This window comes from Myiozetetes cayanensis, unplaced genomic scaffold, assembly GCF_022539395.1.
Source record: "Myiozetetes cayanensis isolate MyiCay16 unplaced genomic scaffold, myiCay2020 scf12, whole genome shotgun sequence".
NCBI classification, from domain to species: domain Eukaryota; kingdom Metazoa; phylum Chordata; class Aves; order Passeriformes; family Tyrannidae; genus Myiozetetes; species Myiozetetes cayanensis.
This window is the reverse complement of record NW_026086826.1, coordinates 10864316-10887716: the sequence shown is the minus strand read 5'-3', so window position 1 is coordinate 10887716 and position 23401 is coordinate 10864316. Positions and strand designations below refer to the sequence as shown.

Sequence of the window (23401 nt, the reverse complement as noted above, 5' to 3'; positions counted from 1 at the left end):
GAATGTTTTTGGGGTTGTTTGTAAGAGAAGCTTGCTTGCTATTTGAATATTTAATCAGTGATCCAACACCCAGATTTTCTGGGAACTGGCCTTAAGCTCTTTCCAACAGCAATAATAAACCAAGGTCAGAATTTATTGCAGAGTAAAAGGAGGTAACAAATGATTTGGATTTCCCTGTTGATGGATCTCTGTGTTGTTTACTGTGTGCAGCACACTCCTGCAACAGCCTGATGGAGCCTGGAGCCCCTCGTGCTGTGCACTGTATGAACACACGGCGAGAGACAGTTCCTGGCCCCAACCATTTGCAATCTAAATAGATGTGGCAGGTGAGAAGGGGATAACAGGGAATTTTGTTATAAATGGACATCCAAATTGATGAGAAGGGGAAGCCATTCAGCCGTGGGCAAGAATTTTGCCCACTCCAGGTGGTTGCTAAGCCTCCACTCACAGGTCATGCTGCTCTCCCCAGCTCTATTTCATGGCTGTAAAAGCAACCATTTAAGTCTGGTTTTCTGAAAAGAAGAAAAATATAAAAGGAAAAAAAAAAAGCCATCTCGCATAAGAACAGTAGTCCATTTCTGCACCACGAGCCATGACTGTTCTTGCTCCAGTAAAAGCCAGACCTCCTCATAACATACCTTATAACCTGTTAATTATGATTTCCTTCTCTAACATTTGGATCACACTACTAAATATTTTTAAATATCTATATATGTGTTTTTTAAGCTGCTGGGTTTGGGTTACACCTTTTCCATATGCCCAACCCACACAATCCCATCAACGCTTTCACACACCAGTCAAACACTCTATATTTGTGTGAAACTCACTGAAGGAAAAAAATTCCTATTACTACTACTACTAATACAAATTCATTTCTCACAACTATTAGTATTTTGCTGAATGCTGCTGAATGAATTGACTGCAATCGAATGTCTAACTTTTTGTTGTGTTGACTCAGTGACGATTTTTGATTTATATTCATAATTACTCCAATCCCATCACCACGTCTTTTTTCTTTTTTTCTTTTTGCTTGACAAAGCTCCCTTTACAAAACTTAATCACTTTCTGTTTGAGCAATCCCCAAATACATTTTACATTCTGTTGTTACTGGGAGTGATGTTCTGAAAGTTGATACACATTGCAACAGCAGGTGTTAAGACAGACAAGTAGGGAACAAAAGCTCTTAGAGCATGAAAGAGTCTAATAATAGACAATTTGTTCACCTGGCACTGGCTGCTTAAGCATTTGAGATGAGCTCATTGTTATTTGGCCATGAGCTTTCTGCTGGTTGTATGGATGAAAATATGGAAAAACCAGGTTGTGGAAACAAAGGTCTGCTAATATTAGAACAGCGTTAAATGGGGCATGATAGAGCTGGGGAGGTTGCAGGGTGAGCTGTGGGGTTTAAAGTAGTGAAATGCTTCCATAAGTAGGAAAGCAATCAATAAAGACACAGTTGTGTATATTCTTGCAATAAAATTACATGTGTAAACACTTTCAATGACTTTACAACTGGACGAGCTGTTCAGAGTAGGCTTGCATTCAGAAATGCAGTTCAAGCTATTTCCAGGCTCATTGGAAATAGGGCCTTTAGCTAGTGAAGCTCACCATGACAAGAAGAGATAGAGAATCTGATTAGAATGGAGTCATCAATCCAGGAAGAAAATTCCACTGTCATGGGGCAGTGCTGGAAGCACCACTACATCCCATGGGAGCCCCAGGCATGAGGAACACAGAGGGTGTGTGCCCAGACCCAGGAGCATGGGGTATGAGGAGGAGGATGCTGATTCCTGGGAGCACACTGAATGCTTCCCTGAAGGTTGGTGTTGAGAGCATTTGGGAAGCTGCCTCTTTGAAGAGGGGAGCCTAGAAGAGAACAGAGATGACTGTGCTGGGCTGTGGTTCCTGCCCACTTCCCAGAAGATAAAGTGGAAGCTGTGCTTCAATTAAAAGGACAGCACTGCAGCTGAGTGTCCCTAAATCACCTTCTCCTTAGCACGTATCCTTCCCCATGGCTCTGGGGGAGCCATGCATGCTACTGCAGAACAGACAGCAAAACTTGGTCTGTTCAGCTGGAGGAGACTGAGGGGAGACCTCATCGCAGTTACAACTTCCTTGTGAGGGGAAGAGGAGGGGCAGGCACTGATCTCTGCTCTGTGGGGACCAGCGACAGGATCCGAGGGAATGGCCTGAAGTTGTGTCAGGGCAGGGTTAGGTTGGATATCAGAAAAAGGTTCTTCCCCAGAGGGTGGTTGGGCACTGAACAGGCTCCCCAGGGCAGTGGTCACAGCACCAAGGCTGCCAGAGCTCAAGGAGTGTTTGGATGATATTCTCAGGCACATGATGTGACTCTTGGGGATGGTCCTGTGAAGGGCCTGGAGCTGGACTCGATGATCCTTGTGGGTCCCTTCCAATTCAGCATATACTGGGATTCTGTGAAAATAGGCATCCTTTTCCCAGAGGTGCATATCCTAACCTTCTAAAACTGAGGAAATGGTGTAAATTGTAGCATACCATTAATTGTCATGTTTCTGCTTTTGGAGAGGAAAAATACTTCCAATTATTTTATTTTCTTTGATTTCCATAGGAAATGCCATGAGGCCCTGTTCCTATTTACCCTGCTAAGACATGCACACAGTTGTTTGCTTGGATCCCAAGGAGGTTAAAGGATGAGGAGACTATAAATGCCATTGGATTTCTTTCCTTAGGCAGACTGTGGAGATGAACCTTGCATCAGCAGTCACAACTGGTGAGCTCCATTTTGGCTTTAGTTCTACTAAAACTTCACTTCATGAAGTCAGATTGACCTTCTAGTTTGGTTATTAATCAAAAGCCTCAATTCCTCAAGATTATGGGTGCAGTTTCCAGGAAACTTCTTTCACACCAGTGCTATTCAGCAGCAGCAGATCTGGTATTGCAAATATTTATGGCCAACAAGAGGTCAACATAATCCTACACCACTCCCAAAAAATCCTAATTCAAGAGTACTTGAATACTGATGACTCTAACAAATGCCTCAGAAGTAGGCAATGGTTTAAAAAACAAGTGCCTAATACCTCATACTTTGAATAGTGAATATGATGAAGAAGTTTGTAAACACTCAGCAACCAGTTCATATATTTCTTGACCAGAGCAGTTGTGCAGGGACAGCTCTAGTGCCAGTGTGCAGGTCTGTTTGTCCCATATACGTATCACTGAAATGTTGAGGACCAAGGAGCTATTTTCTTCACATCAGTTGTTTTTGTTCTCCATTCATTTTTATTTTCCTTTGGAAATGTCAGCTGGAATTCAGCATGTAAGGGTTTAGGTATCTGCAGGGAGGCCACAACACTGTGCACAGGCCAGATTGCTTTTCCTTGCTGAACTCCCCCCTTCGCATTCCAGCCTGACAAAGTTTTCTTGCAGTTATTCAGTACACAGATAACTAAATGCTTTAAGTACTAATTAAAATATATGATGTTTAACTGTTGGCCTATGCCATTTGTTTATGATGGAAGACAGCAGCAAAGCGGAATCATCTATTATCATTATCTGCAGAGTGTTTCTTTTCTTCTTGTGTTTTTATCCAAGTAACATATATGTCCGGGCTCTGACTTGGTTCTTGTAAACAGCCTGCTTTCCAACAGAATTTCTTCCTTCACCTTTCCACTGCCTTATCTTTCAACTCAGCCTGAGTCTACCTTAAAACAATACATCCAAGTTCCCTGTGTTTTTTGTACTTGAAACTTTATATTGGAATTGTTTCAGGCCATCATGCTCTCAGCCCCAGTTTCTGTATGGAGAAATGTGTTCCCATTAATCAAAGGAAAGGCTGAGTAAAGTGGTACAATCCACATCCTCATTTTGGAAAATTAAAAGGCAGTATCATTATTAAAAAGCAGTTCTGCTAAATGTTTTCTGATGAAGGGAGAATTGGGACACAGTATGCTGTCCGATGACTTTGCCAAAAATATGACAGCAAGAGACACAATAAATGAATGTATAAATAGTAATTGTTCTGAAAGGGGTAGTCATAAATCACAAAGTGAGTTGCAGGATGTTTCTTTCTCACTGATACTTGAAATGTGATCTATGTTGAATTAAAAGAAAATCAGATTTTCTCCTTTGGTTGTGTTGAAATGATATAGAAACTGGAAACCCAATTTCCCTGGAGCAGAATCCTACGCAAACTATGAAGGTCTGAAGTAAACATTAGACCAAGGTTTGCAGAGAGGAGGGGTTTATTCAAGAGCACAAACCAGCAATTTATTGGAGTAAGAGGTTATTAATCATACAACACTTAGGGTTAACAAAGCTCTGGCCTTGAATCAGTGACGCACTACAACAAATTGAATCTCTCCAGCAAGAACAGATAAGTTGTTCTGTGAAGTTCTGCAATGGATCTCAAAAGACCTTTTCCCTTACCCAACAGCCTTGCTTGTAATGAAAAATGATCCTTTTGTTTGTTGTGATCATTTATCAGCAGAATTTGACCCGTCTCATGCTGTCTGTAGATATTCTTCCCAGAGTTCATCTGCTGTATTTGAGTGGAGAGATTACCTGCAGATCACTGCTTCCCTTTTTGCACTGAACAGCATCTGCATAAGATATGCAGAACTCAGGAAGCAGAACTGCTGAAAAGTTTGGGTTGGAAGAGTTTGTAGAACAGCTGAGTGCTGGACCTTATCAAAAGGTCTTTCTTCCTAACAGCTGGGGTTTTGCAGACGTCACCCTGCAGACCTAACCCAACTCTGATTTAATTATTAGATCAGATGCAGGATTAATAGGGCACTTCCAAGCCTGATTCCTCCATATTTCCAGAAATCCTCTAGCCACTTCCCTATTCTCTTCCAAGGGCCTCTTCATGACCAAGTTATTTCTGTTCCTATAAGCTCTGGTGTGTAGGTTGGCATCACAAACTCCAATTCCCTGTAATTTTACATTTGAAAGTAGACCCTTGATAAGATTTGTAAACAGGGACCAGCTCAATTATGCAGCTGTGTAATCTTATTTTATTAGCTTTGTTTTCACAATCTGCCTCTTGTCCTGCTGCTTGTTTGCCACACTCCCTTGTGCTCTGGTTTAGATCAAATGAGCTCTTCTATGTTTTCTGTTCATATAGCTTAGGATATAGGGACAGTTCAGGAAAACAGCCTGGGGCCTTGAAAAACACAAGCTTTCTTGGAGAAAACCAGATTTTGAACAGCATGGGGAGAAGAGGGAATCTGGTGGATAGGACAAAGGGTAATGGTTTCAAACTAAAAGTGGTCTATTTAGATTAGGTATAATGAAGAAGTTTTTTACAAGGAGGGTGGTGAGGTCCTGGCACAGATTGCCCAGAGAGGTGGTGGATGCCCCATTCCTGGAAGTATCTAAGGCCAGGTTGGACAGGGCTCTGAGCAGCCTGGTCTTAGTGGAAGGTATCCCTGCTCATTGCAGAGAGGTTGGACTAGATGAACTTTAAACATCACTTCCAACCCAAACTACTCTATAATTCTATGAAGAGAGTTGGCAGTCACAATGGGACTAGAGTGAAGGTGATGTAACCAGGACTTGGCACACCTCACCAGCCCTTTCATCAGGTTGCAAGGAGAGACATCAGCCATCAACTGCTGGCTGTGACAGAGGCTATTCCAAGGCTGTATTTTTGGTATTCCCATGAATTTGTAGAGCTAGAACTATAGTTTTTTCTTGTTTTCAAGTATTATTCTAAAAGAGCAATGTGTCTCTTTTGTGGGGTACCTAAACTCCAATGTAGGCAGTCCTGTTGCTCAGGCAGCCCTAATGCTACTGATGCACTTCCTGATTTCAAAGCATATTCTTGTCGGATGCAGTGACTTTCTCAGCAGCAGTAAAGAAAATAATCTGGTTCCTGGACTGACCAGTGCCTGAAGCAGAGATTCCTGAAGCTCAGTGTCAGGAGTTGACACCGTTGGTAATTTAGGAGTTAGCTATGTTTCTTTAGTATAGCCTGCAGGTCAGCCATTACCTGGTAGTAGATAGGTAATAAATAACCACTAACAGTGTCAGTTTCACAGATTTATTCCCTCATACTATATTCTGAGTCTATTTGTGCCACAGAACAGATTACCTGGTTGGAAAGGCACCAGCCATAGCCAGCTCTCCATGCTGACACCTGTACAGGTCTGTGTGGAATCAGTGCTTGAGCTCTCCTGATACCTGCAGGACTCCAGGTAAATCACTGCTGCCACAAGAGAACTCCCAGCCAACCTTGATGGGTCTCGTCTCATGCGTGTGTGTGAGGCTGACCTGGTTCCTAGCCAGGGATCTTTCTCCAGCTGGGAATTTGGCTTTGTAGTAGCAGTCTGCTCTTTTTATGAGAACAAGTAGACAGACATGATTGCCCTCTTCCTCGTAGTTTGTCCTGTATTTTGTTTGGTTTATCCACCTTACTAAAACTGGCTAAAAGTTTGTCAGAAGATTGATGCAGTAGATATCATTCTATATCTACAGTAAGTGAAGGGGTTTTTTGCCCATTATTCATCCAGTTCCTGGAATTGAACAGATAGTTTGTATTAATAAAATATACACTAATATCAAAACATGTTTCAGGCCAAATCTATTAATTACATTTTCTATTATCTGCCTGGCTCTACATATGAATAAATGAAAAGAAGCACAGAAGATGGAGACATGACAGGATCTGTTACGTAAATCACTCTGTACATCCTGAACTATCTTCTGGGGCAGTGCTAAATAATTTATGACAGGTCACCTAATATATATTACTAAGTTATTGAATTGACATAAATCCAGTGATATTTCTAGAATTAACAATACCTGACTGTCAACTTGAATCAGTCTGTTTGGCAAAAGGGGCCAAAAATCATGACCAGTTTCAAGCTCTATGCTCAGAAAAAATGAATTTTTTTTTCCTTGCATATGGGTAGATATTGAACCCTCCTAAATAGCTGGGAAAGATTCATGGTTGCATTGCTTCACCATGCAGTCCATTTCCTTGCCTGAAGGGATGGAGGAGCCACTTTGAGCCCTCCCACTGTGTCTATGGAAGATATTGCAGATTGTAGTTTGCTCTGGGACATCCCAGTGACATTTCCCAGGTTCAGGATTTGGCTAACTGCTTGGTCTGACTTTGGGTACACTCAGTTTTCAGAGGGAGGAATGCGGATTTGGAAATCTCACTGTCATGGGTCCTTGCTAAAGATGTATGTAATTATTGAAATTAAACTGAGAGAGGACAGGGTTTGATTAAAGATTAGGGATAAATTCTTCCCTGTGAGGGTGGTGAGGCCCTGGCACAGGTTGCCCAGAGAAGCTGTGGCTGCCTCATTCCTAGAAATGTCCAAGGCCAGGTTGGACCAGGCTTGGAGCAACCTGGGATAGTGGAATTTGTCCCTGCTCATGGCAGGGATTTGGAACGAGATGAGCTTTAAGGTCCCTTCCAATCCAAAACATTCAATGATTCTATGAAAATGCGTTTCCCCTTTTCCAGTGGAGGATTTCTCCACAAATGTGTATTCTCAGTGTAACTTAGATCCAGATTATTTCTCTCTGTATCCTCTGCAACCTTTGTTTTCCCTCCTCATTACATTAATGGGTGTCCCTGCCCTGTGTGCTCCACTTGCCTACACTTGAATTTTGCATTGAGCTTTCAATTAGTGGGATTCAAACTGATTATTCTGGCAGCACTTTCCCCTCCAGAAATCCAACCCTTATTGCACATCAATTTTTTAAAAGGGGTAATTGATACTTCAGGAGTTGTCAGGGATCTGCTCTGATGTGCCTAAGGACAAGGGAAGAAACCCTCTGCAGGGGATGGCATGCTCTTGCTGGAAGACCTGTCTTAACATCCCTTAACCAGAAAACTGGGAATTTGATGACAGAGACAGGTAGCGTAAGACTCAATTCAAGCACAGGGGATATTTTGGTGATTTTTTAAAAAATTGCATGAATATTGGGTGGGCTCTCACATCCCCAGCTATGAATCATTTGAAGTTTGTTAGCCCTCATGTCTTTCATTAGTCAAGGATATTTGCTTCGTTTTCCACCCATTTTTCTTCCTTTTGTCACCTCAGCTTTGCTGCCTTCAAGGAAACAATATACTGCAGAGAGGCTGCCTTGCCCTTAGAAAGCGTCTGGTGGGTTATTTCACTCTGACGCTGTTCATCTCCTGGCAATGCAGCCTGAAACTCAAACACTACCTCTCTGTAATCCAACCTATTTTTCCTAAGCAGAGTTAACCCTTTAGTTGTCGAGGGAGTTACGTCTTGTCTCTTGCAGTATCAGTCACACAGAAATTTCCTCCTCTGAACCCCAGCGTGCAGATAAAAGCCTGCTGCCTCAGTGGTGCATGAAGGACATGCTGCCAGTTCAGCCCTACTTTCTCCTGAAAGGACTTATAGAATCCTGGAATGATTTGAGTTGTAAGAGACCTTAAAAATCATCTCATTCCAGCCCCTCAGCCATGGGTAGGGAAACTTTCCAGTAAACCAGGTTGCTCTAAGCCCCACCCCACCTGGCTAAATTCTAATCATAGCTATCTAAAAGTGTTTGGAGCTTTTTGGTTCAGTGTACATAATTTTGATCAATACCATTGTTATTCCAAGCTGGTACTGTATAGGTATGTATCAGTTTTTGGTGGGGCTAAGCTATTACTGTTCTATTACTGACACAGCACTATTGCAAATGCTGGTGTTTGTTAGTCACAGAAATGCAGTTTCCTCATTTTGATGTTTTTGTAGACCAAACAGTGGTGAGAATAATCCCAGGCAGTGAACTGTAACTGGTTTCAGCACTCAGGGAACTATCTGTATGCAAGATTTTGATTTTTCCACTTGAGATATACCTGAGAAATAATTAGGTAGTTAAACCAGCTTAGAGATGGCTAGAGGCACTGAAGAAGGAAGATGATCTGGGCTCGTGGGTGTGTAGTTGTGCCTCTCCAACTTTCCTGAAACCACTCTCCATTGCTTTGAATGGGTTGCAAGTGCTGCATCACAGCGTGGTGCTGCAGGACTGAGCTCATTCCAGTTAAAAACCCTGACTGGAGAGTGTGAGAGCTGCCAACAGCACATTTTGCAGATGCCTCCTGGCTCTGTAGCCTGTCCCCAGCCCCACTGGTGTGAAACAGCCCAAACAGTACTGACCCTTCCGGGCGTGATGTAAAAAACCATCTGTATGCAACAGCTTTGGAGGAGGCCTGATGGCACTGGATTGGGAGCTGGGTGGAAGGGCTTTGATTCTGCCACTTGATTTATTGGCTGGTCACATTAATTTGCTTAGTTGTGCAGGAGGATCATTATGTTGCCAGGTGTTTATTCCAATTGGACTGTGAATCTAGCTAATTGTCAGGACACCTAGAGCTTGTGAATAACCCTTCATGAAAACAAAACAAAAACTTAATTGAAATGTACAAAACAACATGAAGCATCTTGCAAAGCAAATCTCTTAGCTATTGATTGGGACCCCCAAAGTGGGAGAGGAATTTAGGGCAGGCTGGGGTTGTGGACATGGCCTGGAATAGAGCTTTGACCATCAGTGCACAGGTAGGACCCATCTCAGGGCTGTATCCAGAGAGGATGCTCATCTTTGGTATCCTCTTCTCTGCATGAGTACATGGCAGCCTGAGACTGGGGAGTTCCCTCCTCTTCCTCTCCTTCCCAAAATTCAGTAATTCCCCTGGCAGAGCCAGGAGCAGCTGGAGGGATGGGGTCATTTCCTAGGTCCACTGCCCAGCCAGCACTAGCACAATCCGCTTGTAACCCAGAGGATAGAATGCTGAGATCCCAAATTTGGTCACCAGCTCTTCCAACACCCTGTCTGCCTGGCCTTGTTAATCATCTCCTCCTCATCCACCTGCTTTCCCCAGGTGAGCAGTGTGGGGTGGGGACCATTTCTGATGGCTACAAAAGAAGGCTTTGCATCACCTGGTGCATCACCCACCCGGGGACCTACTCATTCACTCATTTGAAGCCCACAGAGGCAGGACTGAAACTTCTATTTATTTTTACTTTTATTCTTACAGGTTATAGGTAGTGCCTTTTTTCCTTGCTAATGCAGTTGTTAAAGGTTTGAGGCTGCTGGGCACGTTGGAGGGACATGTCCTAACTCAGTCTTTTGGGAAGTGATAACTTTCTCCCAGCGTTTTAGCAACAATGCAATAAATTATTATCCCGACATAGAGTTTAATTGCACAGTTAAATACACCATTTACAAGGCTTTTAGCATGCCCTGCTAAATTCTCTGCTTTCTCATCTAATCTCTGTAGGCCATCGTTACATTTGCAGATACCTGTACGGGTTTCATTCCTGTTAAATGTATCAGTAAATCACAGCAGGAAAAAAACCCTGACACATTTCCCTAGGAATTTTCACTGCAGCCTGAGCTCCCAACCCTGCGGCTTCCCGTTCAATAGGTCAGCCGAGACCCCATTTGTCATTGCTCTTTAATTACCGTGGAACCTCTAATCCAGGCCACAAATTCCTCCTTGCCCATACTTCTTTTTACTTCAGAATGCGTATCTAATAGCAACCAAGAACTTTTCCTATTTTCTCACTTGGAATCTGTTTTGGGAGCTTGGAATTGCTATCTAACTGAATCAGTAACATCTGTGACTTCAGGGCAGCTTGAGTGGGAATAGTTAGAGGGTTAGACAGATTTCCTGCATTTTAGGGCTCTTTTCCTCTGAAGAGGCTGCTTCGGGACAATCCAATTGCATCTAATGCCACTTTTTCCCTTTTTTTCCCATTTTTGTTTTTGTTTTTGGTTTTGGTTGTTTAACCCTCTTTCTTTCTCTCCCCTTTCCCTCCAAGTTGTTTAGGTTTTTCAGAAGTAAAAATTATTTTAAGGAACCACGCCAGCATTTTTAAAAGTTTCAGTTTCAAACACATGAAAAGTCTGAAGGGATTCCTAGAACTGTATTGCAGCTTGCAGGTATGGCTTTGATTTTCCTTTTGGCAGGCTTTTGCCATTCCCTCTTTCATTGCCCTTCCAAGAAACGCTGCTGGGTGCCTAAAGACCCGGACGCTGCCTACACTTGGCAGGAGAAGATAACAGGAATGCTACAGTGTGAGCTTTGAAAGATTAAAAGCAACATTTATTCCTTACAGTACTTTCAAACTTCCTTGAGTTAATTTAAAATCCATTTTTGAGAATGTTTAACTACTAAACTACTAATACTGGATTTATTTATTTATTTATTTATTTATTTATTCTGCACACACCATACCTGTTATTTAAACCAAATAAGAGGTGGATTAAAGTCAGTGCAATTCTTTAAAGTGCATTAACTGCTTTGAGCAGTCCTTGGAAGGGATACCCTGTGCCTCCATGACTGGTCTCTTTATGATACCTCTGTAAAAGTTCTGGCAAGGAATGACCACACTTTGAGAGCGAATTTCCATTTTTCAGGAACATTTTGCTTCTCCCTTCCCTTTTTGGTGGTAACTGACCTCATCGCTAATCGAGTACACAACAAAAGTGTCCCTTCCCTGCCTGGTGGGGCAGCTGATAAATTATTCATATGACTAATGAGGATTTTGAATTTTCAGGCAAACTGTGATGGAATTTTCAAAGGCTTGCATCACTTCTGCAGTATTTCCCTCACACCTGCACGCTTCAGGCATTCAGGTGTTGAAATTACCAAGGCAGAGTTTTGCCCCTTCTCCTCCTGCAAGTGCTTTGTTCCACAGGGCAGTCCTGTGGCTATTTTGTCTGTTTGTCTGTGTGAGGATTTTCTGTGCTAATTAACATGAGGGGAAAGGGGAATCTGAGAGGGCTGAATTAATTACCAAAAGGGATCACATACCTTGCCTTATATTAATTTTGAAATGACAAGACACAGGTGCACTTTCAGTGATGTTTCAATAAATGTTAGCCTTTAAGGTCCTTTCATATTTTTTGCCTTCTTATGGATTGATCTTACTTTAGCTGGAGCGTATCAGAAAAAATTTAAATCTCAAAGTAAGGAAGGTCCTGCAGCAAAGAGCTACATGATGTGAAAGGGCTGATTATGTTTATATTACATGCTCTCCTGTGAAAGAAACAAGCCCCCCAGCTAATAGGAGAAGAAAGGTCACTGGAACTGAAGAAACAACTGACTCAGTGTCTTAATTCTGAAGGAAATGAGCCCTTTGGAAATGAGAGGGATTTTCTGATCTACTTCAGGGGAAGGCATGCAACTATGAAAATAAGCTTTTCCTGTTATGTTGGAGAACAAAGCAACAAATCAGAAGGAGTTTTATTTTGAATCAAGGGATTCAAAATAAAAAAAGGTACATTAATTTTTTTTTTTTTTTACTTTTAAATGCTCCATAGGTAATTGGCAAAGTTTTATCATTCTCCTGGATTATCATGCACAGCATCCATAAGAAAAATTAGAGAGTGAAAGATTAACAATAAATTAAATCCTTCTTGCCAGACTTCCGCAGCTGAGCTGGAAAGAGCCTTACCATCGCTGGCCTACTTGGTGGCATTGGGTCCTGAGGTGTCCACATCTCCTTCCAAACTTATAGCACATGAACATTTGAATGTGAAGGAGGTGGTAGAACGACCACTGTGCGAAAAGCCCTGTACAGGGCAGTTGATATGTATGTATTGCACTTTGAATATGGACCTGAGCCTACGTTTGAGCCCAAACTCACCCTCAATACACACTTTGTGGAGCTTGAGCTTGCAGTGGATCTTTCTGAATATGAAAATTAGACACTTCCATCACTGCTGTTCCATATCCCGGGGAACATCCTAGATGGATTGGACCAGTTTTCCTTCCTAGGACACTTCTGTCTGTCCTGTTTGTCCTGACAGGCATGTCTCAGGAGTGCAAAATCCTTCCTACGTTTCAGTCACCACAAGGGAAAGTGTGACATATCAGCAGCATAAAGAAGGGATGTTCACAGAGCAGTGAAGATTTTTACAGCTGAGGTAAAGATGGAGAATTAAGTTTGAATATAAACAGCTAAAAATGGTCTTAAACTCACCTCATTGCCTTACTTGGGATCATAGTGGGCACAGTCTTTGTGGTCATGGACAGGGACAGGGACAGTGCACAGCCAGTCTTTATCATAGGTTGTGTTGGAGAAGGCCACAATTGCTCTTGTGGGACTACCAAAGGTTTAGAAATGCACTGAGGAATCTAAATCCACATTTAAACTGCAACAGTATCATGAAGTATGAGCAACTGTGCATCTTTACAGATTATTGGTCACCTGAAGCATATATTTGAGAACTTTGGTGCATATGTTGCATATGGACTCCTGGACAACAGTTTTGCTCTGGAAGAAACCTAATTGAGTAACTAGTTACTCCCACCATAGCAGGAGGCACAGAATACTCTTACTGCTTTGCTTACAACAAAAGTTACTGTTTTGAAAAATCAAATCACTGTGGAAGTTGATCAGAAATGCAACAGAGGATTGTTTTTAATGGCTTTTGGGGAAATATTAAGATTTATTCCTGTAAAGACTTACTCAGCATGTTGCACAAACTCCTCTTAGCGCACTAATAAGTCAGCGCACCAATAACATTAGTAAGTGTTACCGAATGCTTTGCCATTATAATTACAGCCACATGTTGTCCTTTTTACAAATAGGTCTGGCTTAATTGCATCATTTTTCAGGAGGATTTATGTGGTCCTGCTTAATCTAAAATTAGTACATGCACAAATGAAGTGCAAACTATTTTCCGTCACTGAACTGTGAAATGTTCTCCAGAATAGAGATATACCAACATGTTTCTAAAAAGATGCAATAAGCAATAAGGCAACTTTTTGATTTGTGTGTGTGTCTGCACCTATACAATTTTGCTAAAAGTAAGAAAAAATATACTAAAATATACATTAAGTGCACACTGAACAAAAATTCAGTTAAATGGTCTAAATCAAGAAGTCTTTTTTGATTATCACTGGTGAAACAAAGCTTGGGGGAAATCATAAATCTGTCTTGATATTGCTAGGTCTCAGCATTTATTAAATACAGCAAGAGCTAATGTGTTTTATATATTACGTCAATCTATCACACATAAATATATCACATTTGTAAGATGCTCTATAGGTAAGATTGTGTTGGCCTAAATTCTAAGTTACTGTGACTACTATTCCATATTACCTAAACAGCTCTGAGGATCTAAGGACATGTATAGGACATAGTAGGGATAAGAGTTTGGGTTACCTAAACCTAGGTCAGATTTAACAATTACCATACCTACCTATTGATTTGAAGTTTGGAACAGGCATGACTCTTAAGAATGTTAGAATTTAGACATCAAATACAAATGCATGACCAAATCCCAACTATATGCAAAAGCCTAATGCTGGAAGCAGATTAAATCCTCTTTCAATTTGTATCTAATAGGAAAAAGTCATTTTGACTTAATAGAGTGCAGATCTTGCCATCCAGAATGGAGATTTACTCAACTTCCATGAGGCAGTCTGCTATATTATAGTGAGTAAATCAGAAAGCAAGGAAAGGTCCCCATATTGCTGGAGCACTAATGTAGAAGTGCTGAGGCTTGTTCTAACCCCAAACATGGAAGTTTCTCAATTGCTTTTTTGGTTGATATCATCTTGAGGAAAATATGGGTAACTGCAATGTAGAAAAATGCAGTTTTTGAGAGCTACTCAGTTTTGTGTGACACATGGTTGAAGTAGAAAGTAGGAGAAAGGCTCTATTACTAAAAATATGCAAATATTAAAAATAGCCCTTGTTTAAATTTTATGTCCCTGATTTTTATGACTTTGAAGTATTTTTCCTTGTATGTGTCAATGGGCCAAAATTCCAGAGACTTGCTTAAAGCAGGATGCCTAGTACAGTTTGCTTTTAGCCATGAGACATGCTCATGTCTGTGGGTATGAATGGGTTAACACACTTACAAACAGTATCTTGCAGGTCATTGCCATTTCTCTCTGCTTCAGCATGTCACCACAGTAATTCACACTGAAACCTTAAGGCTATAGCTGCAAACGTGCTGCAAACAGAAGCTTCAGCTGAGCTGTCTCTGAAATAATGCTGATCCTGAAAGAGCAGAGGCATCCTTGCTGGTCCTTACAATCCATGAGATACCTGACTGATTCTGTGTTTGGCTTAAAGTGAGGATTATGGTGTTAATTATCCCAAAGCTAAAAGTTCTGATAAACCAATCATGCATGGCTGGATTCATAATTCCTGGCAGCCCTTTAATCTGGATAGTTGGAGATGACAACAATGATGTACCCAAAATAGGGTCGTGATTGTACTGATGTTAGAGCCAGGGTACCAAACTTGGCATTCTCCCTGCTGCCTTCTGCACATTCACAACTTCTGCTTTTCCTAAGAAAGATTATTTTGTAAGTTCAAGGTAAGTGCCCAAGGTGTAAATCGGGAGCTGAGCATTTACCTGGTACTTCCCACATAGGCTTTTATGAAAGCACTTTTATGAAAGCATTAAAGAACCATTAGTTTCACTTGATAAGAGCAAAGTGTGATGCAGGAGTAGGATGTAGGCATCAGGATCACACTTGGAAAAGTCATACACCAAGAAAGAGGCACTGAGGAATTTTAGACAACACTTTCCAAGGAGATGTGACATCCTCTGTGGATGTGGCACCACTCTCTGTGAACCAGGCTTGACATAAGTGGTGCAAAATAGATTTGGACCACTTTGGCCTCTTGTGAAGGACATACGAGTCTTGAATTGTCCTTGGAGCACAGAGCTTGAGTCTTCCAAAATAATTGTCCACTAAACAAAAGTGAGGGAAGAAGGATGCTCTGCCATCTGCTATTTAAGTTAAGAATTTATGAGTTTTATGTGATTTTTGGTTTCTGCCACAACTGAATAAGCATTTTTGGTGCTGTGTGTATGGTTTTAAACACCTTCAAGTAAGCAGCTTCTGACTCCTCTGCTTTTATTGTAGAGTATTTCTTCTCTGGAGCATGTTTCTCTCCATGCAGAGCGACCTCAGGCTGTCTGGGTGCCAGGGGAGTGATCTCCATCTGCTGAACGCTTGTCAGGTGAACTGCTGACCTACACTGATCTAACACCCTGCAACACCTGCGAGCTGCTCGACCGTGGCCACCGGGCCGCTGAGTGACACAGAGCAAGATGCACCCGCAACAGCTTGAAGGAAACTGGGTCAATTTTTTATAGACTTTAAAATGAAATATGAATAAAACTCCTTCTGAGAGCAGTAAAGCTGGAAGCAATTCCAAGCCTTCCTTGAGCAGAAAGGCTGCTCTGTTTCTTGACTCCCAGACATGAACACTGAAGCGTTATCCTGTCATCCACTGAGCACTTCAACCACTGTAAAGGAGGCACCTGGGCTCGGAAGATCAAAGCTCTGCTCAGTCTTCTCAAGTTGGATATTCTGGTATTTCTGGTGCATCTTGCATATGCAGAAACAGCAAAATTTCTCTTGGAGAACAGGCATCATCACAGAGAGGGGACAGATGGTGTTCGATAAGGAGACCGAACTACGGCTCGATCTTCCCAAAGAAAGTGGGTCCTGCAAGGTAGGAAGAAAGGTTTTAAATGAGACAGTGACACAAAAGATTGGAAATGAATGCTTTGGATATGGGATCATTCTTATGCCAAGAGGGATGAGGTGGTTTGAGGACAGCGCATTGGGCATGGAAAATTGGTGTGGGGAGAGCTGTTGCCAGAGGAGCTGGTGCAGAGATCACTGCTTTTGAAGACTTAATAACTCATTTTAAACAAAGTGCAAGTGTTGGTTTAGGTAAGTTCCATGTTTTTCACAGGCAATTTTTTTTCCCAACCCACCCTGTTAGCAGATGTCATTCTCTCAAATGAGAGTTCATAAACCTTTCAGAAAACTTCTGTTTGATTTTCAGACTTTTTTATGGTATGTTGAGATGCTTTTATTTGCCATGTAATTGTTCCTAGTGTAATTGTTCTTTGAATGAGAAAACATAATAGATTAAATGATAGCTACATTTTTGAGTTTACTGTGTTTTAGAAGATTTCGGATAATTATTTCCTTCAAATTTTGCAATTTAAATTTTTTTTAAAAGAGCAGGATCTAGGAGGAGTGTTTCCTTATCACCAATTTCTCCAGGTGGTCTGTAGTAAGACTGGGCTGAGGATGAGCTTGGAAAGGATACTTATACGTTTCAGGAACATAAAATAATCCCTAACTTCTCCAAGTCAAATTCATTATACCCTTTTTTATCTTTTCAGAGCAAGGGAAGACATCAGTTAGATTGTCACAAATAAGCCCCAACTGTTGCAAAACAGCATCTGATTTCCTAGATTAATCTGAAAGGTATGTTTTCAGATTTCAGAACCCTCTCCTTAACCTCTGTTCCACAAATAGCTTTATGCTGAGATGAAGTGTAGACAAATGCACAATAGAACTTTCTAAGTAGAACTGCTGAGGGGTGTGTGCTATATCCTCTCATAGCAACCATAGGCCACAGCTCAGCTTTGGAGGCTGACTGGAGCCTGTGCAATGGTTTCCATGGTTGCACAGGGTTTCATGTATCCAATAACATTAATATTCCAGTCCTTAATAGAATAACTTGTACAAAGGCAATTTTTTCCTCTTTATTTCCTATCTTAAATTATTGCTGCATAAATGATTGAATGAAGTTATAACATGAAAGTTGTTCTATTAAAACTTAAAATGTTGTTGAGACGGTTTTAACATGAGCTCAAGCCTCCAGTACTTATGTAAGCAAAATTTCAGGTGCCTCCTGAGTCAACACTGTAGGATTTGTCTGGTAAAATAATGATTGGTTTTTCTCTTTACCAGCTCGTTAGTACCATTTATCTTAACAAGAAGTTTGATTGCCACTAAGATGTTAAGTGTACTGTCAATGAATGGCTGACCATTTTTTGGAAGAAGATGGTGTGAGACTGAGAACTTACAGGTGGGAGCTCAGTTATGATAATGTGACTTAAATTTTAAGTCCCGTAAGTTACATTGAATCAATGAAGAATTGTTTTTTAAGGGAGTGCCTCCTTCTGTGTTTTAATACAGAGTTGGAGGTGATTATTGTCCTTGCTTTTTTTGTCACCTGAGGTTTTGAAAGGCTCACCTCTCCTGGAAGTTGTCCGCTACTTCATTTTTTATGTCCTTCTGAATAACCTCAACTGTTAATTGTGGTAGCTGTTCTGAGAAGAGCATTTCAGAACTACATCTTAGCCAAGTGTTAAAGAAAACTCCTCAACAAACATTGATGTCCTTGGCTAACTCTAATTGACTGGGACTTTCCTACAACTTAAACCCACAAGTGCTTGGGCTGTATGAATGATTCCTTTCAAAGTGCCAAAAACTTGCAGGTGCTGTCCTAGTTCTGGGACAAGCTATGGCTGAATGAGGGGTTGGATCATGGGGAAACCTTACTGTAGGTACTGTGGAACTGTCTGTTTGATTTACAGCAGAAAGAAATGTTCTGGCAGTCCTACTTGATGTTTCAAGCCTCAGTGGGTATATCCAGCCCTACTCAAGCATGGGGTGTAAGTATGTAAGTACCACAGAATAAAATATGCAGAGGTCTTAAGAGAGCTCTTCAGAAACACAACAGGGAGCTTAAAGAAATGGACCAAAGGTGTGTGACTTTGATATTTATCATGGTTAGTTGCTGCTGAGGTGTAATCAGTGTTGACTTCTGGCCTCTGCTCTATAACTGAAAGCTTGAGAGAGCACATAGAACCCTCTAAACCTCCCTGTGATTTATCTGAAGTGTTTATTATCCAGCTTACAGATGTGTATTAAAGCACTGTTTACAAAGAAGATCTCAGTGTGCAAAAAGGTAACATTCTTAGCTTTTGTAAACTGTTGTTTTCCCACTGAAGTCAACCAAGTTTCCTTGTGATATTCCCCAGCAGAGGATCTGCTCTCCAATGAGGATTCAGGGTATTGTTCTTGGCTGAGTCCATGAATATTTCTGAGTGTGCTGGAGCTGGGTTCTGAATGCATTCATTCACAGACCACTGTATAAATGATCAAAAGAGAGGCTTCTTGATCCTGTATGTAATAAATCCTCTGCTTTCAGGTTTACTGAACTGGAGACTATCATAGAAATATTTGTTCCTCACATACAGATCAGGAAGCTGGAGTCACGTATTCCTCCCCTTGGACAAATGCCTCTGGAATTCCATGAATTGCTTGGCACATCTGACAGAAAGGACAGAAGCATCTCGGCTTTTGTTTACTGTACAGTCTGCCAGCATGATCATGACTCTGAGGACATTCTTGCTGCTTTAGGTCAAATAGTGGTAGAGGAGGATGAGCATTTACCTGAAAATCTGAAAAAAATCAAGCAGAAGGAAAGGGGACTGATTGGAAAAATCAGAATTTGATTAATTTTATTTCTAAAAAGTAGAGGAGTGGTAGCTTGCTAATGTGGGGGGGGCTTGTCTGCTAGCTAGGCCTTTGTCAGAAGTATCTATGGCCAGTTTTGCACACAAACAAGTTACTATTGTGGAATTTGAACACCCTGTGGGTTTTCTCCCCTGTGGAGGGTGTATGCATCTTTTCCATTCAGAATCCAAGCTGGATGAATGGGTGCAAGCTGAACTTTTGAAGTTTCCAAGGGCTTTTCATTCATGCTGTGTCTTCCTACATTTAATTGACATACCTAATAAAAAACAAGTGCCAAAACCTGGGAAATTCATGATTGAATTGCTCTGTGCATCTCTGCTAACCTATGTATCACCCTTCTTTGTGCAGTTGTTTAAGAGGCTATCGGAGAATCATGCCCTTTTGAATGGGAAGTTTGCCAGCCACATCAGTTGGGACAAGATTATTGACTGTCTGAGGCAAAGCTTAGAAGATAATTGTTGTGTTTAACTGTTAATTCTTTAGCATTATCCCAGTAACTTGTTGATGCATTTAAGAGATGCTTGATGTCTATATATACACACACCCACGCGTGTGCACTCGCCCTCCTTTGGGAATTCCCGTGCCCTTGCTAATATGTATGCAAAAGATTCCTGGGCTTTCTTATTTGTAAACAGAAAATGTTTGGACTTATGTCCCGATAAAGGAAGATACTACAAACACAACATGAAGCTGCATTTGTCTCTGTTTCAGCTTAGAAGCTCATCAGCTCATCCTTGCGCACTTACTGCCATGGTTCAAGATGCTGAAGCTGCAGAAACACTGAAGCAAAAAATAATGTTTCATATTGCTAACCCTGTGCTACAGGGATAGTTCACCCATTTGGAGAGCTGTGCAGAAACCAAGATATCCTTCACTCGGTAGGATCTCTATGATCTGGGAATTGGTACCTGCCTCCTGACATGTCTCATGCTGGGAGACAGGTCTATGAAGTCATGGAGCCGGGCTGTCTGCAATCAGGACTGCTGTACTACATCCAAAGCAAGCTTGCCAGTCAGCAAACGCTGCATTAATCTTTCAGGGAGTGTTTGTTTTGCTTGTTTTGCTAGGCTGAGTTTCAAGCAACTGATAATGTGTTCATGAGCAGTTCTCCTGTTGCAGCCCATTTAAAAAAAAAAAAATAAAAATTTGAAGACCGAAGCTCCCAAGGTTGGGTGGAATATGGGTTTGAAGGCTTATATGTGATCTTGCTTCAGTGTGTGAGCTCAAGATGCTTTTGAATGCATGTAATATGCCTGTGCAGGTACATTTGGGACAGTGGAGTTGTGGCTCTTTGAAGGCTGATTTTTAAAAATATACCTTGGATGTGGTCCTTCTCTTTTGGAACTAATTCTGCTCGTGGAGTTACCTCACTGCAAACGAGATGTACTTTAGTTTGCTTAGCAATAGTCAAACCTTCAGATTGCTGAAGTATAAATGCTGAAGACCTCTGACAAAGAAGTGTTTGAAGACACTTTATTGTTCACAAGTTTTTAAGTATTGAAATATCTGAAATTTTGGGAGGTAAATGACAGTGGGTCTGGCTTGTTCTCACGTGTACCTGCAGTGTTGCTGCTCTATCCAACTGCATCACTGAAGTTACAGTTCTCACACACTGTTAAAAGCCCATTCTTCAAAGTACTTTTACATTTAGCTCCTCTAAGCAAAACGGTATTTAGATACCCAAATAACTAGGATGCGAAAAACTCAAATGTAATTCTGGAGACTTGCAGTGTAGAACCTGTAAATATGAGGCATTTTTCTGGACTTTGCTGGCTTTTATTTTAAGAAACTCTGCACTCTTTGATGACTTGCAAAATAAAATCTAGCAACATTTCCACCAGTGAAGAGAATTTCAACATCCAGAGTGAGAACAGAAAGATACACTGTGATCTCGAGGTCCTTTAGCCTGCTTATGTGCTCTGAAAGAATGTTACTGGGCAGCCAGTCTGTTACAAAATTATGATTTTTATGGTGTTGGGATAACACACATCCACTGGATATTTCATGTGCACGTACATCTCCTGGAAACTTTTGCTGAGAAGAAATTCTTTTTTAAAATCTGTTCTACTAAGAGTACTCCAAAGGTGATACTACACACAGCAGTATTTCTTGTAAGTGTATTTTAGATGACAGCATCTCTGTTCTGCTTAGATTTGAGGTGGGGATGTACTTGGAAAAGTTGGGAGAGTTGGGAGAGAATGGCAATAGTTCAGTAGTTCAGTACTTACTGTTACTCTAATCTAGTACCTTTTCCTACTCACAATATAGGTGATTAAGGAAAAAAAAAAGATATCTGTTTTTAAATTCATCAGTTTGAGGGTTGTTTGCACACATTTTTTTGTTTCTTTCTGGTTTTGAATTATGTTTCTACTCCAAAGATCAAATTTCCTGGTTAACATATTGGTCTGGAAGGACACAAGGCTCATGCAGACCTGGCACACAGCAGGCAGGCTGGCTGCATGGAGAAAACTGTCACTCTTACTCACCTGCTACCATGACAATTCCCTTGATACAGGAAATTGTTGTGCTATTTGACCCAAAATTTATTGGTGTGGTGACAGGATAGTTCCTCCAGGATCAAATAAACATTATAAAACCTCCTTTCCCCAAATCAACCTCTTAAATTAGATACAAGAAGGTTGGCACCTTGTATTTTGCTGTGTAGCTGTTTGTGAAGAGCAATGTAAATCCTTATCATCAGTCTGCAGTTGTTATACACAGGTGTATATATACTGTAGAATGCCCATGCTCTGTTATGTAGAATACACAGGACAGGGGGAAAGGACCTGAAGTTGTGCCAGGGAAGGTTCAGATTGGATATATTAGGAAAAATTTCTTCACTGAAAGAGTGGTCAAGCATTGAAATAGGCTCCCCAAGGAAGTGGTGGAGTCACCGTCCCTGGAAGTGTTTAAAAAATGAGATGAGACACTTTGTGATATGGTGTAGTGGGTGTGAGGATACTTGTTTGAAGGTTGGACTTGATGATCTTGGAGGTCCTTTCCAACCTCAATGATTCTATGATATGCTACAGGCTGCTGACAATAACCTGAATCCTGTCCGGCTCCTGGTGATCCATCCCCAACACAGAAGGATCACAGTGTGGGGTATGTTGTGTCAGATGTGAGCTGAACTAGGGGATGCAATGCAATGTCTACAGAGTACAAGTATTATTTCTCTTGTAAAACTTATCCCTCGTAATCTTCCTAAGCAAGGTTTGATTCTTCTGCATGTATCCTAGAAAAATTAATGGAAATTCTTCTGGAAAAAAACCCCATAATATTTTCACATCTTTTGGAATTTCTGCAGTGAAACTCTTCAGACTTCAGGCTGGTTACTAAGAACAGCCCAATGTATATTTGAGGGTGAAAAAATAATAATGTCACTTCTTTGGAACATGATCTAAAGTTCACTGAAGTGAACGAAAAGGCTCCTGTTGGTTTAAGTGGATCCAGCCTTTACACAGTGAACAGAAGACGTGTGTCTCTTCTGCTTAAATCTGAAAATGTTATTGGTAATTTGTGTTGATAGAAAGAGCACATGGTAACTTCCTTTCTGCATTTATATAACAGGAGGCAAAAGCCTCAAGTTTGAAAACATTGAGGATGCAGTTGCCTATTTCCAGCATGATGAGAGACAAAACCAAGGATTGACTTTCAGAATATTTGATGGTAGGCAAAGCGTTAGATGCTGGTTTCCTGTTAGGTAAAGGATTTCTGTTGCCATCCCAACAACAAATGATGACCTGGCGCTCGTGATGAGCAGTGTCAACTTAAAGTTTGCAAAAGACAAGATAGTTCTTTCTGAAACACCTATGTTAACGTTTTATTTATGGGGTTTTTTCAAGTGGTTATTATAGTCTCAGAGCCCCTGGTGGTCTAGGGGGTAAAGGCGCCGCGCTGTCACCGCGGAGACCCGGGTTCGATTCCCGGTCAGGGCCACTCCCGGGCAGGTGGGGCTCGTTAGCCCTTAAAGGCAACCCACCTACGTCCTGAGGACCTCGCTGCCACCGTCCAAGCTCGCTTGGCCCCGGCAGATGAACCTTAGGATTAAAGGGTGGGCTCAGTTCCGCGCACACTGTGTCTCACCTAAAAAATCCAATGCGCAGGCTGGAAGGTGTAAAGACC

At 41.3% G+C, this 23401-nt stretch overlaps 1 long non-coding RNA gene across 3 annotated transcripts; it reads left to right on the top strand.

The window, feature by feature from the left end:
* The first annotated feature begins 2599 nt into the window (after nt 1-2599).
* Nucleotides 2600-21208, top strand: LOC126635378 (uncharacterized). 3 transcript variants are annotated; one of them, XR_007627686.1, is made up of 5 exons: nt 2600-2749; nt 15848-16442; nt 17128-17212; nt 17702-18416; nt 19625-21208. It is a non-coding gene; the product is annotated as an uncharacterized LOC126635378 (long non-coding RNA). The 3 variants fall into 3 exon arrangements; XR_007627688.1 differs by lacking the exon at nt 19625-21208 and adding an exon at nt 18948-18963 and having other exon boundaries at nt 17702-17819; XR_007627687.1 differs by lacking the exon at nt 19625-21208 and having other exon boundaries at nt 17702-17819; nt 18331-18398.
* Nucleotides 21209-23401: the final 2193 nt, after the last annotated feature.